The 16161-nt window shown below is 42.3% G+C and overlaps 1 protein-coding gene and 1 long non-coding RNA gene across 5 annotated transcripts in view; one reads left to right on the forward strand and one right to left on the reverse strand.

Annotated features, from left to right (window-relative positions):
* Positions 1–1270: 1270 nt before the first annotated feature.
* LOC309824569 lies at positions 1271–12130 on the reverse strand. Its single transcript, XR_014296942.1, has 3 exons — positions 12015–12130; positions 5057–5159; positions 1271–1512 (listed from the first exon to the last, which is right to left on the reverse strand). It is a non-coding gene; the product is annotated as an uncharacterized lncRNA (long non-coding RNA).
* A 300-nt stretch (positions 12131–12430) lies between these two features.
* The window catches only part of DENND4C (DENN domain containing 4C), a 128314-nt gene continuing 124583 nt past the window's right edge, over positions 12431–16161 (forward strand). For 3 of the 4 annotated variants that reach the window (XR_014296852.1, XM_082656167.1, XM_082656165.1), the window contains exon 1: positions 12545–12673. The gene's annotated coding sequence lies outside the window, so the exon portion shown is untranslated. Of the gene's footprint in view, positions 12674–16161 lie in introns of all 4 variants that reach the window. The other variant, XM_082656166.1, reaches the window with a different exon arrangement.

Here is a 16161-nt window from a genome sequence, read left to right on the forward strand (position 1 = left end):
CTCCCCAAATCTCTTGTCAATTTCTTCTGCCTGTGTTTAGCCACCTCATATGAGAACGTTCTTCCCTAGGGAAGCAATACTGATAATGAGCCAGTCAGAGTCAGATAAACCTGGGATCAAATTTAGGCTCAACGACTTGAGCAAGTTATTTAATCTCTCTGAATTCCAGATTCCTTATCTATAAAGTGGAGGAAATAACAGTACCTACTTCATGGGGTGCTTGTAAGTCTTAACTGAGTTAATGTATAAAACGTACTTTTCAAACTGCCTGGCAGCTATTATAATTAATTATCATTATTTACCAAGTTCTTGGTCATGTATAATGCCGTGGTCAAAAAGCAAAAAAATACAGTTTCCCTAAACTGATCTTAAATAAATATTCTAGGTTTCTAAAGCTATTCAAATTTTAATCAAAATTGATATTAATTTATGCAAATTAATCTTTTCTACACTTAAAAATCCACTTTGATGTAAATTATAAATATACGCAAAGAATTTGATACATGCTCCTGATGAAAAACATCCCTGGAGACCAAAGAGTCATGTAACTCAGTCATAACATCCATATTCTGTTTAATTCATACACAAAACCCAGTTTAATCATCTTAGCCATGAATATTTACTTCCTGAAACAAAAAGGGAAGCTATATTTCATCTAGGTTTATGTAATTAATGACTTGAATTGATTAAAAAGAAGAAGAATCACGGCGCTTTAGAGTTTCTCAGCTGAGGACCTGATTCCGGTTGCCTAGGTAGGTAGTGGCATGCCTGGTACCCAAAACTCAAAACTCTTGACTCATTTCCTTCTAGGACTCTGTGCTATATCTCAAATGGAAAGAAATTCTAGGGTGGATTCAGTGATCAGTTTACCTGCAATAGCAAAAGCTATGGGAATTTAGCTCTTATATGGCTTCCATTTCTAGAACTCATCAGAATTTATATTTTTTAAAAAATGCATCAGGCTCAAAATGTAAGCAAAAATAGTTCTAACACTTGTTTCCCCCCCTTTCACTTTAATTGGGTAAATTAAAAGCAAGTGGCAGGGAGAAGTGGTAGTGGAGGTGAAGAAGATAGGGGAGGCTGGGGATGAAATAAGGTTCTGCCTATGCATAAGGTCTTAAGTAATCAGAAAATTGGGCAAGTTACCACCAGTTCCAATTCCTGTCTCTTGGAACCCTCTTCAAGCTTCCAGCTAAGTGTCTTATAAGCCCCAAAGCATTTTACTTTTTTTAAAAAAAATTATTTATTTATGGATGCGTTGGGTCTTCGTTGCTGTGCACGGGGTTTCTCTAGTTGCAGCGAGCAGGGGTTATGCTCCTTTGTGGTACGCAGGCTTCTCATTGCAGTGGCTTCTCTTGTTGCGGAGCACAGGCTCTAGGCGCGCGGGCTTCAGTAGTTGTGGCACGCGGGCTTCAGTAGTTGTGGCATGCGGGCTCAGTACTTGTGGCGCACAGGCTTAGTTGCTCTGAGGCACGTGGGATCTTCCCGGACCAGGGCTTGAACCCATGTCCCCTGAATTGGCAGGCGGATTCTTAACCACTGTGCCACCGGGGAAGCCCCACCCCCCCAGAGCATTTTATATTAGAGTGTTCAAAGCTCACTGGCATCCCTGTTAACAATTGTAAATACCCTATCCGCAACAGCCCCCTTTCCCCTTTCCAGCATAATTTTTCTTCTAACATTTACCACCCTCTACCATATTATTTATTTTCCTATATACCTTGTTTATTGTCTATCTTCTCCCACTAGAATATGCAGGAATTTTTCTGAGTTTTGTCTTGCTGTATCCTCAGTGCCCAGAACAGTGCAGGCATACAGTAGATACTCAATAAATACTTACTGAATGAGTGAAAAATTACTAGCCCTTTGCCTTTTCTTTACTTAATATGAATGGTAATTTAGACAGGTTTTCTGGCTGAATTATATACATAATTGTGGGCCTTTCTCTATAAGTAAACCCCTTTTCTAACATTTCGGCTCAAAAACCTTATTTTCAGCACACCAGAGCAACATTACTAATAGTGCTGTGATTTAGGTGCCTTCTGAGCAAACCAGTCTATAAGTCCAGCTCTAAAATAACTTTCATATGTTTAAAAAATTAAAGAGCTGAAGAATATTAGGATCAAAGTGAAAAAGAAACTAAGCTGTCATTGAACTTAATCTAAATAGGTAAAGTTAAAAATGCTTCTGAGTTTTGCCCCCAAATAGGATGGCATCTTCAGAAGCGTTACCCTAAGATATTGACTCTATCAATATGAAACAAGTTTGAACTCTGCCTAAAAATTCTGGAGATGCCATGACTGGCAAAATGCACAGTAAAAAAAAGCTTGTAAACCCTGAATGATAAAAAGAAACCTAGTACAGATTAGAGTACATATTAATGAGTCAGAACTCCCCTGAAACAACACTGCAGATGGTTCCTTGTTTATTTTTTACACTTTCCAGAAATCATTATCTATCCTTTTACATGACTTTTCTGAAATTAAAAAAAGCATTTTAAAAGATGGTGCTATTTTATAAAAAAAGAAAAAACAGCAAGAGCATACCAAAAAGCAAGATTAAGAACTTCTGACAGTATGGTTTCACTTTCTCTTTTCTTTTTAACCACTTAAATATTTCAAATTACCTTTCTATAATCTGATGTTCTGATTGCCGTAATTCCAACAGGTTAAAGAATGAAAACGACTTGATTGGTAAACACTGCTGACTACCTATAGTTAAAGGACTAATGTTGTAAGGCTTGTTCACTTCTGGCCTACAAAGTTTACAGATCAGACCATCATCTTCAACAGGCTACTGATTCTCCTACAACCTGAGCTTCCACCCAAGCTAAAGCAAGTGTATAATAAGAATCCTTTTGAAAATCATGAAGCCAGATGATACCACCATGTTTATCATTCCTGTCATCATCTTCAGTCACTTTTCAAAATGTAAGTCCTTTTTGTAATGGCTTTTTGTGCTGCCAACACTTTTGCTTCCCTTTCCCACTCCCAACCTCCCAATAGTGGAGAGGTTGAGAGTGCCTATGGGATGTTAGGGAACAGCTTCAGACTTCCTAGGATCTCCTTCAGTTACACCCATTCTTTGGTATGGATAAGTGACATTTTTTTCAACCAGTGACACTCCTAAGTTCCTTCTGTTATAAACGTTCTAGAGCCACCACTGCTCTTGCTCTTCCTTTACAAATCTTTCCACTCTGCCTCCTGAGATTTTCCATGATAAACAGATTTCTGCTCTACATCCTTAACCTATTCACTGAGCACTTGCTACCTGGCTCTCTCCAGAGAATTCTAATTCTTCTATGAACGTGTTGCTTGCCACTCTGTATTAGAGGCTGCTCACTCTGCAGTAGGCAATGTAGCTGGAAGTCACAAATTAGGATCTCTATTTACATCCATTTCTGTTATTCTTCCTTTGTTTTATTTTTATTTATTTATTTTTTTGTGGTACGCGGGCCTCTCACTGTTGTGGCCCCCTGCCGTTGCGGAGCACAGGCTCCGGATGCGCAGGCTCAGCGTCCATGGCTCACGGGCCCAGCCGCTCCGCAGCATGTGGGATCTTCCCGGACCGGGGCATGAACCCGTGTCCCCTGCATCGGCAGGCGGACTCTCAACCACTGCACCACCCGGGAAGCTCTATTTTTACTTTTTGGTAAAAATCTTTTCACCCTTGGAAGTAGTCATTCGTGACCCACTATCTAGCCCTGCTCGTGTGCTTTATTTTTCTGGCCTCCTGTTTGGATAAAAAGTACATCAAAGTTGGGGACTTCCCTGGTGGTCCAGTGGTTAGGGCTCCAGGCTTCCACTGTAGGGGGCCCAGGTTTGATCCCTGGTCAGGGAACTAAGATCCCGCATGCTGCGAGGCATGGCCAAAAAAAGGTACATCCAAGTAACTTTTGTTGGTCTCCTACTATAAGAGTTGGTGAATTTTTTCTGTAAAGGATCAGATGGCAAATATTTTTCTCTTTGCAGGCCATATGGTCTCTGTCTCAACTCTTCAGTTCTGCCATTATAGTGCAAAAGCAGCCACAGAAAAGAGTAAACAAATGGGCATGGCTGTGTTCCAACAAAACTTAACTTATAAAAATAGGCATCAGGCTGGATTTGGCCCAAGGGCTGCAGTCTGCCAACCCCTGTCCAAGTACACGCCAGTCACTATGACAGGGCTTTACATACATTATCTCATGAGACAGCACAATGACAATTCACCTGTATGGCTGGAGTAGTAGACAATGAAAGTTCTTAGCATAGTGACTGACCAATAGTAAATGCTTGATAAATAGTTGTGGCAAATGATAATTAATCTTAAATGACTCTGCAAGATGGATATTTTATGCATGAGGAAATACAGACATTAAATAACTTGCCCAGGGAGTAAGTAAAAATACTAGGAACTTATTTACAAAACAGAATAGACTCACGGAGGGCCCAGAGGCACGTGTGAAGCCTCGGTTCTGCCCACTGAGGGGTCCTGGTAGCTTCCAGGCAGAGAACAGTGTTCTGGCAGAGATGACAAGGGTCCCACATCAGCACAGAGAGGACCTGGGCCTGCATGGGCAGGGTTGGGGTGACCCATCTTCCCAGTAAAGCCCAGCTCATTCTCTCTGACCAGCTCCCCACATTCCTGCTTCCCACTTCAGGCAAAAAGGCTTTGGCTCTCCCTACCTCTACCCGCAACAAAAGGATGTGCCTCCCTGACTTGCCCCCAAATGGCCAAGGTGCAGAGAGAGGGGGCCAGGAGTCCTGGACAGGCTGACTGCGCTGGGGGAGCGGCCATGGTCAAGGAACTTCAAATGTCAGCTCTGCCTTTGCCGCTAAGATAGCCCCGGTGGGAGGGGGATTCAGGGTGCTGTCAGTGGGGCAGTGATGACATCTCATCCTGGAGCTCTGAGTGCCCAGCGCCTTCCCTCCCCTTCCCCTCCTGGCTGCTGGCTGGCAGTTGGTCCTGTCCACCCATCTAGATAGATGTTGCTGGGGACTCGCCATGTGTGCCTCATGGTCATGTGTATCTTCCTCAAGGATGTTTTGCTGCTGTGGCTATTGTACTTGTGTCCCACCTGTGCCATCTTCATGCAGCCGTCCATGTAACTGCCTGTCTTCCTTTTGCAGTTTCTGATGTTTGTAACCAGACCCAGCTGTGTCATTAAACAGACTTTCTTCCTGAGAAAAAGAAGAAAGAAAGAAAGAAATAGACTTACAGACATAGAAAACAAACTTAGGGTACCAAAGGCGGGGATGGGGGTGAGTGGGGGAGGGATAAATTAAGGATTTGGGATTAACAGATACACATTACTATACACATTACTATACATAAAGTATATAAACAACAAGGACCTATTGTATAGCACAGGGAGCTATATTCAATATCTTGTAAAAACCCATAATGTAAAAGAATCTGAAAAAGAATATATATATATATAACGGAATCACTTTGCTGTACACCTGAAACACTGTAAATCAACTATACTTCAATTAAAAAAAATACTAGGATTCAAAAGACTGTCTGCTCTATTCTTTCCCAATGAATGCAGTTTTGACTGAGTTTGATTTGACTGTAGAAATCTGTGTGGAATGATTAGTAAGTCCTAGGAAATATGGAACTGTAGTTTAGGGGAGTAGTGGGAATAGATGTAAATTTTCTGCAGAATCCTGCCTTCTCCTTTTACTTTCTTAATTAATGACCTTCATTAGGAGATATTAGCACATCAAAAGAGTATTAAAATAGCAAATAACCTTACAACTAAAGTAAACACAATATAATTTTCCTTTTGACATGCTCAAAATGCTATCATTATTTTGGCCACACTGCGCAGCTTGCGGGATCTTAGTTCCCCCACCAGGGACCGAACCTGGGCCCACAGCAGTGGAAGCATGGAGTCCTAACCACTGGATCGCCAGGGAATTCCTTCTAATAATTCTTGAAGGCAGCAGTCATCAGTAACTAAACCATTTAGTTGAGAATTAACATGTCATTCAAGTCAGTTAAGACAGAATTTGGTAACTTGCTCCTCTCTTTTAGGCATTAGTCAGTTAATGGTTATTGCTATCATAGAATTGTTTACAATCATATTGAAAGCTCTGGATCCAACTCAAAGAACCTTCTTACATAGATTGCACAAGGAAGAAATATGGATAATAAGAGTCCCAGAGATTTCAGACATGCTCAGGCATATCTGCAGGATTGGAGATGCAGGACCAGTTGGGGTTTACCTGTGCTAGGGCTTCAGCAATCCTAAGGACATAAAAACGACCAGAAACATAAAGGTTGAAAATTGGTGGAGAGAACGGATTCCTGAAAGGGCTGCTTAATTATCCGAATGATTCAGCATCAAATATTTACGGAGTATTACTATTGTTCTAGGTACCAGGATAATAAAATAAAATTAAAGTTTTACGAAATAAAAGTTCCTATACTTATGGAGTTTACATACTGGTAGGGGAGATAGTAAACACATAAACAGACAATAAATGTCAGTGACCAGTATGGGGAAAACAGGGCAAGATGATATAATGTGAGTGCTGTTTTAAATAGGGTAGGCAGAGAATACTGAATTAGCAAACACTGAGCCATTGTTCCTAGTGGAAATAACGGTTAGGTTTCTGAGAGCCTCTGTTCACAACATTTGTGTCAACCAATCAACACATCACCTTGTTTTATGTGTGTTTTTGCTTAAAGACACCATATTTAATATCAACGATTCATTAACATTGAACTCATAGTCAACAGCATTGTAACTCATGCAGGAACACAGCTTATCTAACACGTTTTCTCTGTAAGGTGGTGGCTTCATCTTTGCCCAGTCCCTCCCAAGTGTTAGTGCTAAGGCTTTTTCTTCTGTACTACCACTGTTCCTGCGGGTGTCAAGTCACCCTGGCCTGTATCCTAAAAATGTAAAAAGGGGTAGCTGTTTACATGGACAATGTGGTTAGGGGTTCAAGTCTCAGGACACAGGCTTACACTCTCTTAGTCAAGAACCACAGCTATGTGCAGGCTGCTGTCAACGGAAGGACCACAACACTCAACCACCAAACACACAGCTAAGGCGACAACGTCACATGACTGCATGTTGTGCACCACTGAAAGGCAATCAATGCTGTATAGACGCTGGTCCTTGTGTGGCTCCCTGGCGCTGGCCCTGAACATGCCGGACAGTTCTCCCAGTGCTGACCCCTGCTCCACTTCTCCTGTAGCTTGCCAAATGATGTCTTCAGTTCAGTTGATCCACCTTTGAATCTGGTGATTGAGGAGGACATCATTTGGTCAGAGAGGAGATGATGGTGAGGAGTGAGGTGATGTGAGGGTGGAGGACTATTTCCTCCACTTGAAATACTGTCGGGAGCTCACAAAAGCCAGTCATGGGCAGCAGGTTTTGTGACTCAGATATTCATATAGACTACCTTCCTGTTCAGCCTCTCTGCCCATTATCTTTCTCTGTTTCTCTCTCCCTGCTAAGAGTTCAGTTTCTCTAAACTCTTCTTTATGATCTGTTGGGACATTGTTCTCGGGGAACACTTACTCTCCTCTGACCAAGAGCCTTGTGTCAGTCCTTCCCACTCCTACTCCAGCCGTGTTTGGAGAGAGCTGGATAAAGAATGTGCTGAGTAACTCTGAAAGACTCTAGATGAGCCTGTTCTGATAAAGCTGAGACAGAGTCCCCAGCCAGATAAGATACTGGAGTGCAGCACAAAGAGAAGAGTGTGCTAGGGCTCCCTGTGGAGAGCAGAACACACAGAGTCATTTAGATATCGTATGAATAAAGCAGATCTAGTGTTTGTTGATGTCATTCTTACTAAAAACTCTTTCTAAAAGAATAACTAAGAGTGCCTACAGGTATGAAGCACCAGGCCTTCAAAGGCTATGTTTTTGAAAACTGATTATGAGGGGCTGGAACCAGTACCTTGTTAGTCTACAAGGTGCGGATTATAGGAAATCTGGAGCAAGTTATTCTGTTTGGGAAAATAAAGAGCCATGAATTTAGTACAGTTGACCCCTGAACAACACATGGGTTAGGGGTGCAAATCCCCTCATGCAGTCAAAAATCTGCATATAACTTTATAGTCAGCCCTCCATATCTGCAATTCTACATCCAACTATTCAACCAACTACAGACGGTGTAGTACTGTAGCATGCATTTATTGAAAAATACGCACGTGTAAGTGGACCTGCGCAGTTCAAACCCATGTGGTTCAAGTGTCAACTGTAGTTTCTACTCAATACTCAATTATGAAATCACCAAAACTGAGACTGGGAGACTCTAGGTAAGTCAATAAACTTTGCTGGGCCTTAATTTCCCCATCTATTAAATGAGTTAATTAGACTAGATAATCTCTAAAGATTCCCCTCAACTCTAAACTTACAATTTCATGGAATACTTAAAACAACTTTTTTAACATGGAAAATTTCAAAAAGACATAAAAAGTAGAGAACAACATAAGGAACCCTCAAGTACCAAACATTCTGCTTCAACACATGTCCAATTTTATTTTACCTAAACCCCTACTTACTCACCTTCTTGCTCCCATTGTATTATTCTGAAGCAAGTCCTAGACATCATATGAAATACATTTTAATGATTCTCTTGAAGCGAAGATAGTTTACAAATAACATATCAGGCAAGTTAGTCTCTCCACTTATCCTGGATACTTTCTCTTACTGCAACTGTAAACACTGTCATTTAACTTGGCATTATAGGATGCTAAGTATCACATGCTGAACCCAGATATAATCAATAAATGAGGACCTACCTTTTTTTATTTGGCCATGCCACATGGCTTGTGGGATCTTGGTTCCCCGAATAGGGATTGAACCCAGGTCCTCAGCAATGAAAGCATGGGTTCCTAACCACTGGACCGCCAGAGAATTCCCAGGAAGGGCTACCATTAATGAGCACTTGCTATCTTCTAGGTATTACTGTGCTGTTTTATTTATCTATTACTGTGCAACAAATTACACCAATATTTTGGAAACAAGAAACATTTATTATCTCATAGTTTCTGTGAGTAAAGAATCCAGGAGCAGTTTAGCTGGATTTTGGTTCAGGGTCTGTCAAGAGGCTGCAATCAAAGTGTTGGCTGTGGCTGCAGTCATTTCAAAGCTCATCTTGGGGAGGATCCACTTCTGAAATCACTTACAAGGCTGCCTGATGACATGCTAGCTGGCTTCCCCCAGAGTGAGCAACCCAAGAAGGTGAGAGAGAGAATCCAAGACTGAAGCCCCAGTCTTTTTTATAACCTCATCTTGTTAGAGACATCTCATTGCTTCTGATGTATTCTGCGTGTTAAAGCCAGTCAGTAAGACCACCCCACAGTCAGTGGAAGGGGATTACGCAAGGGCATAAACCAGGAGGCAGGGATCATTACCAGGGTAAGCTATAATGAATGAGAGGCCATCTATCACATATGCTAAGTATTGATTACTGAACTGGTCTCTTTGATAATTATAGCTTATTATAAATTAATAAATGAGCTTATTTATGAACATCATTCCACACGCTTTAAAGATGAGTAAAATTAAGTAACCTGCCTAAGGACAGAGTAGAAGAAAGTGAGGGAACCATGGTCTGATTTATTTCAGTCATTCATCAAGTACTTTTTGAGAGCCTATCATGTACTTGATATTCTGCTAGGTACTGGGGATTTGGAAGAAAATGTGACATGTGAATACACATAAGCTATCACAGGGCTGTTCATGAGAATGTAAATTGGTGCAGCCACTGTGGAAAACAGTATGGAGGTTCCTCAACAAACTAAAAGTGGGATTACCATATGATCCAGCCAGACCATGGTTCCCTTCTCCTTAGAAGCTCAATAATTTATAAGTAATTAAAAGAGAGCTTACCCTGGTATGATCCAGCAATCCTACTGGTTATATAAGCACTTCTTTAACATGCAGAATACATCAACAGATGAATGGATAAAGACGTGATACACACACACACACACACACACACACACACACACACACACACACACAGTGGAATACTACTCAGCCATAAAAAAGAATGAAATTTTGCCATTTGCAGGAACGTGGATGGACTTAGAGGGTATTATGCTTAGTGAATTAAGTCAGATAGAGAAATCTGACAATAGATAATGGTAACAAATGCTCTATGTTATCACTTATATGTGGAACCTAAAAAATAAAACTAGTGAGCATAACAAAAAAAGCATAGTAGTATAAAGCTCTTTGAATATTTCTATGAAAAGCAATGTTTAGGAGTTTTTGAAGACAACAACTAGGAAGATGAAAATAACGTGGCTGCTGCAGCACTGAAGATGTCTGCCTAAAACATCTTGCTTATTTGAAGAAAAATTTCAACGTTTCCATTCAACTCCTTTGCACTGCTGATCTGCAGAAGTCTGCAGAAATTGACCATGCCCAATCTGACGTCTGTACGCCCCTCTTCAGTGGGCTGATTCTTTTATGCATTCTTGTATCTATACAGACTCAATGGAAACTGTGATACCATCACGAAAACAATTATGCTATATGTTATGCTATGTTGGGCTCTCCAGCTCCCTTCCCACTTTTTAGACAGTAAATATGTGTTAAAAATTAAGAGGAACTTATTTTAGCCCTGGGTCCATAAGAGTGCAGTTGAAAAGGCTGCTGCTGACTCAAGGACTTTCAGACTTAATAGCTACCTTAGACAAAAAATTAGACCCCAAACATACAAGTTCATTCTATGAAATTTTGGGTAGAATATGGCAATGGAAATGTATGGTAAATCTATAGAACAATTAAAATAGTGAAAAAAAATTAAAGACATCCTTAAATCCTACACTGCAAATTGAGAAAAATTTCTCAATCAAATGGAAGAGATATACTGGTTTCTTCCATTTTTCATTTCTGTGGGTGCAAAAAACTGTGAAAAGAGGGAAAAACCCCTCAATCTATGACTGTTAATAAAATGTACCCATTACAAAATCTTGTAAATGATTTTAAACTATTAATTAATTTGCCCTTGAGAAAGGAAGGACAAGAAGTGAACAAGCTGAATTCTGAAGTATTAGTTCCTTTATAAACTTCGGTCCAGATGGTCACTGTCAAAGACTGGTTTCCACTAGGCTCAGAATGACTCCAAACTATTATTAAATAAGACATTTTTTATTGCTGTTTCTTTCTACTGAATCAATTCTTACTGCTAACGTGGTCAGGGAAATAGTTTCTGCTATTGGCTACAAAATTTAAACTATCCATATATGCAATAAACTTTGGAAGTAAGTTGACAACAGGACCCTCATGACCGAGGTTTAATCTCATACTTTTCAGCAAAAATACAGATTTAATAAGGAGAGAGTAATTCTCAGGAAAATGATCCTTATGTATGTGAATACTCATCGTTAGTGCACAAATCTTGCCAATTCTAATTCTGACCTGCCATGGAATCTGTGAAGTCACTCGCCAGTTTTTTTTGCCAGGAGGTAAAAGAGTTCTCCTAATTTGTTTCAAACCATTTGCTTCTTCCTGAATAACTAGTTGTTATTTTTCCATGTATATATAATTACATATATATAATTATTTCAAAACGTAGTTAACAATATCTCATAAAGTTTGCATTAAGGGAACGGACCATGCATGCAGCCGTGTGGATAAGGAGGCTACAGTTATTTAGGAGGCCTGAGAGGACTGATTATTTAAACGAGCAATTTCCAAGTACCGAGTTCCCATCCCCAAATCTCTGCCGAGGTAGCGACACCGAGCGCGGTCAAGGACTCTGAAGGGCCGCTGCAGTCAGGAAGGACTTAGGCAAGCCCCAGTCGGCGGGTCTCTCTACTGCCTGAGAGGCCCTCTGTCATACGTGGGAATTCCAACTCCCATCCTGGGAAGGAAACTTCTCATCCAGAGACCTGCGTCTCTCTCAGCACTGTCCTCAGTGACTTTGAGGGACTCGGAGTCCCTTTCCTCGCCTTTGAAAAACCGGAAAAGATCAGCCGCCACCTGCTTGAGGCCAAGGCAATAAAGCCGCACCACAGGCGAGTCTGAGAGCCGCAGGAAGGGGTGCAAAGCAGTACCTTGAGTCCTTTCTCCCTGGCTCTGTTTCTGCTCGGGACCCGCCGCGCGCACGCGGAGGCGGGGCTCAAGGGCTGTCTGCACTGGCACCCCCGCGCCCTGAGGGTGTCGCGGCGGGGTGCGTGGGGGAGGGGAGCAGTGGCCGTGCAGCCTCGGCCCTCCCCGGGGGCGGGGCTCGAGCGCTGCCCCGCCCCCGCGTCCTCCCTTCCCCACCCCTCCCCCACGCCTTTTTCCACCGCCCCCGCAGTAGGAAAGGGAGCGGGAGGGGGGAAGGAAAGTGCTGTTCTGTGGAAAGGGGCGGAAGGAGAGGGAGAAAAAAAGAAAAAGGGAACAGAAACATGGCCGTCAGCTGTCGGGGCAGCAGTGCAGCACGCAGCTCCTAGGCAACCCGCCGCCCGCACTACCGGCCTCGGGTGAGCCGAGGCGCCGGCGCGAGCTCGCGCTCCCGGCTGTTACCCCTCGTTGCAAGCGGCGCCCCTCGAGACCCAGCCCGGGAGGCGGCGCAGGCGCAGAGCGTTGGTGGTGGCGGCAGTGGCGGCGGCGGCCGCCAGAGCAAATCCCCGGCCCTTCCCTGTCGAGGGCGCCCAGGCCCGAAGCCGGCGCTTTCATGCCCCAGGAAGGGGCTGTGCCCGGGTGGCGCTGAAGGAGGAGCGGGCGGCAGGTGAGTCTGCGGCGGAGGGCCTTTCGCGGAGGAACCCTGCGCCGCCCGTCATCTAGACCCGCGCTCCCGGGCCGGGTGGGCGCTGGGCAGGTAGCAGCTCGGAGGGCTGGGTTCCGAGGGCCGGCGTGCAGGGGTCGCCGAGAAGGCGTAGAGTGGCCTGGACTGGCATTCTCGGCCTAGTTTCTCTGCGGTTTCCGGGGGCGGGGAGTCCCCGGAGCCTGCGGGGTGTGATGGGGGAGAGGCCGCTCGGGAAGGGCCTCCCCGTGCCGCCGACCCGGCTGCGGAGAGCCACTGCGGTGGAAGGAAGCGCGAGGGGTCTGGGCCTTCGGGACCGCCGAGGAGACTGCCGCCTGGGTGGGGGGCAAGGGGCGTGGACCGGGGTACCCGAGGGGGTTGGGGGCCAGGGCGGGGAGAGAACTGGGGACCTGGGCAGGTGTCTCAGGTGAATTGAGGACATTTCCTCCTCCGCCTTGCCGTGGCGGATCCTCAGGGCTTCTTTGTTGGCGATGACTTTTAGGAAGGCAGGTTTCATTCAACTCCGAGTGACTAAACCAAAAAACCAACTAATGAGCCCCTATTGCTGACTCCAGTAAAGAGCTGTAACTTTTCTGCATTGAGGATGCTGTCATCTATTCCCCCCTCCTTTTCTTTTTCTGCTTCATAGACCTTTTCCTTCTCGAAGATCGTACTTCATCAGAATACATAGGAAATGACCCAGTTTTTAAATAGTACTCCCCTTCCTTCCTATTAACTGTTTGTTTCACACGGGAAAATTTAGGGCAGTTACCGAAGTTACTTGTGTAAATGCGAGGGAAAGAGTCATCTCCAGTAATGAACCCTAAGCTGTGTGTTTTTGCTTCAGAGAAATTGTCAAGCATTGTAGTCTGGGTAATTGATTTACTGAACCTGCTTAATTGTGTGCAAACTCGTGTTAAGATGTTCTCCCTAGACTCTAATTTATCGTAGGAGTAGGTTTTCCCTTCCGGTCTCAGTTTAGAAGGCGAAGGATGTAGTAAGGAGAGAATGTTTGTGCTAAGGAGGTAAGTTTTCAATAAATATTTGATTTGAGGGGATCGTGTGTATTAAGCTATCTGAAATGCAGAGAACTGTAGGATTTTCTGTGTACACGTGATAAGAGAAAAACTGGTTGTAAAAGGAAAAATTCATTTCTGAGCATTGAAGGATACCTGTTCTTTATCAACGTTACCATGAAAAAAAAAAGTTCTCTATTTTATTTTTTGCCCTGTTCTTTGTGTTACTGTTAAAAATTTGATAAAACTGCCTTCTTGGTGTGAGACTGGAACTCAGAAATGAACTTAGATTTGTATTCATGAGGTTAATCTGCCTCTCGTACAGACTTGCTTTGACTCGTTTTTCTAGTAATGGCAAACTCAATCCACACTTTCCCCTCATTGGTATCCCCTGTGGCCATTTTGCTAAATAGTTGATTGGGATTAGGGGTCTGTCTTGTGTATTACTGATTTTACTGAACTGATGATATGGCAGTTAACTTTGGTCATAGTACCTCACTTAGTGTACTGCTGTTTAGACTTGTTAATTTGGATAATGGAAAAGGTATGATGTTAGACATTTTTAAGTTGTGTATTGGAGTCATTTACTCTTGTGTAATTTGTAAATGAGCGCATTCTGTCGTTGAGAGTAAATATAGTATTTTGTAGTATAAACTCGAGCTTTCAGCTGGAGAAATTGGCAGTAGAGTTGGTGTGTGGAGACTGTTCTTAAAACGCAAATGTTTTAAATTACAAGGAACTGCAGTGGTGTGTAAGCTGTAACAATTCATGGTGCCAGATTTGGAAGGTTATTTGGCTGAGGCGCTGCCTATAAAGAAACATGTTAAGTATCTGCAATAAAAGCTAATTTGTAGCTATAGACAAGGGATTTTGCATGATAAATAATAACCCAAGGAGGCACCTTTGCTTTTCTATATCTCAAGTTGAGACCAAAACATCTCATATTTTTATTGGAGTTTCCTGCCAAGACAAATATTGATTTTGCACTGGTTTTACTCCTCAGTTTGAAAGTTAGGTTTCAGTCTTATCCTTGCAACTTAAGTACAGGTTGTAAAGTAAAAAAGCTGCTGAGTCAGAGGCAGGTTGTTTCATTTGGTCTTTTTGATTTGCAAATGGAATTTGTTTTAATTTGTATTTCCAGTATAATGTATCTGCTGAAACTTAGTAAGGGCAAATAAGCTTTCATAGTACATGAATTAAAATTTTATCTTCTCTGTGCTGGTACCACAAGTTGTACCTCCTTTTTAAGATTGTCAGTTTGACAGACTTGCAGTGATGGGATGCCTTGTGGGAATTGGAGATTACTCTAAAAGTGTTAAAACGTGGGGAATGAGTTTACATAGTATAGCTGGTGTAAAAGGGTAGGTCTTTAGCATCAGATTGTAGGAAATTCCAAAATCAGATAACTTTATTATTTGAAATTTAAAACTTAGTATTTTGTGGGAAAAAATTAGGTAGTTTTTAAACTTAAAGTTTTTGTTTAAATTTATGTCAGTACATAATACTTACATATAAGTAAGTAAATGTAATACAATTCTCTTCATGTACTATTTGAAAACTAACTTTTTAGTGGAAAAGAATATAACATGATTAAGAGAAATTCAAAAGAAAGAAATGAATTCTCCCTGCTTACATTTACAATTTTCTGTAGTCTAGTTCTGTTATACTTCTATTATATATATATATATATTTTAAGTAAGGTTTTCTTTATTATTTTTATTATTTTTTTGGCTGCGTTGGGTCTTCGTTGCTGCGCGTGGGCTGTCTCTAGTTGCAGCGAGCGGGGGCTGCTCTTTGTTGTGGTGTGCAGGCTTCTCCTTGCGGTGGCTTCTCTTGTTGCGGAGCACGGGCTCTCGGCGCGCGGGCTTCAGTAGTTGTGGCACGTGGGCTCAGTAGTTGCGATTCGCGGGCTCTGGAGCGCAGGCTCAGTAGTTGTGGCGCACGGGCTTAGTTGCTCGGCGGCACGTGGGATCTTCCCGGACCAGGGCTCGAACCTGTATTCCCTGCATTGGCAGGTGGATTCTTAACCACTGCGCCACCAGGGAAGTCCTCTATAGTATATTAGTATAATACTATACTAATCCTGTCTATACTTGCGTATAATTCTGTGGCTAATGTTCATACAATTGTCTTTTTAAACATAATATTGTAATACATATTGCTATATTTTATCATTTTGTAGTAGTCCAAAGTTGTACTGTCACAGTTTATTTAACCATTACTCTTTTATTTTTTTGAATTTTATTTTTTATACAGCAGGTTCTTATTAGTTATCTATTTTATACATATTAGTGTATACATGTCAATCCCAATCTCCTAATTCATCCCACACCCGCCCCCCCCCACTTTCCCCTCTTGGTGTCCATACGTTTGTTCTCTATTCTGTCTTTTAATATTTTAGTAATTCCACTTTTTCAATCTTAAAATAATGCTATAATGAAATCTTTTTGCTAGTAT

This window comes from Grampus griseus (genome assembly GCF_964374135.1).
Source record: "Grampus griseus genome assembly, chromosome: 6".
NCBI lineage: Eukaryota > Metazoa > Chordata > Mammalia > Artiodactyla > Delphinidae > Grampus > Grampus griseus.